The sequence below is a fragment of the Octopus sinensis genome, unplaced genomic scaffold (genome assembly GCF_006345805.1).
Source record: "Octopus sinensis unplaced genomic scaffold, ASM634580v1 Contig15526, whole genome shotgun sequence".
Classification (NCBI taxonomy): Eukaryota; Metazoa; Mollusca; class Cephalopoda; order Octopoda; family Octopodidae; genus Octopus; species Octopus sinensis.
In genome coordinates, this window is record NW_021833774.1 from 4,044 (window position 1) to 5,000 (window position 957).

Genomic DNA, 957 nt, shown 5'->3' on the forward strand with positions numbered 1-957 from the left:
TTTATTATATATTTATTATATGTATATATATTTTATATATTTTTTATTTATATATACATGTATATATATATGTATGTGTGTGCATGTTGGTGTGTGTGTGTGTGTGTGCGTGTGTGTGTGTCTGTGTGTGTGTGTGTCTGTCTGTGTTATGTAGTCGAGTAGTACGTCTTTGGTTACGGCAGTTAGAAAGTCACCATTGATTTCGCGTCTATTATTCCACTTGGCAATATAGCCGTCTCGTCAACGGTGCTGACCTGAGGCACATAACGGCTCTACTAACGGAGGTGAGAAATAAAAAGTCTTGGACAGTTTGGCAGTGATAAAAAAAATTATAAAAACCTAAAACAACTACAAAAACCTGACGAGAAAACTTTGAAACGAAATTACCTATTCTGAGCGGACACAGTTACCTGCCTTTCAACAAGTGGGATAATCGCTCCACTGAAAGTATTACCGTAAATCCTCGAGTATAGTCCCCCTTGTACCTCTGAAAAACCTAAACCTTGTGTATAATACGCACCCCTTCTCTAACTTGAGTCAAGGAGGTCTATATAACGTCCTTGGTTTGTAAAACTATATACAGTAACGTCCTTTATTATTATTGTATATATAACATAATGCAAACGTGTAGCTTTTTTGTGCATTTTGTTTGCAGAAAATAAAGAAATAACAGAAATAACGTTTAATAAATGTTGCTTACTGCAAGTTATGGATGATCCTTTTATGACTTCATTGCTTTCAGGCTTAGCTTAAAGTATCTTCATGCCCTTGGATATAATACGCAGAGGATTTTTAGGGTGCTGTACTTCTGAAAAAACTTAAACCTTGTGTATAATACGCACACCTTCTCGAACTTGAGTCAAGGAGGTTTATATAACGTCCTTGGTTTGTAAAACTATATACAGTAACGTCCTTTATTATTATTGTATATAAACATAATGCAAACGTGTAGCTTTT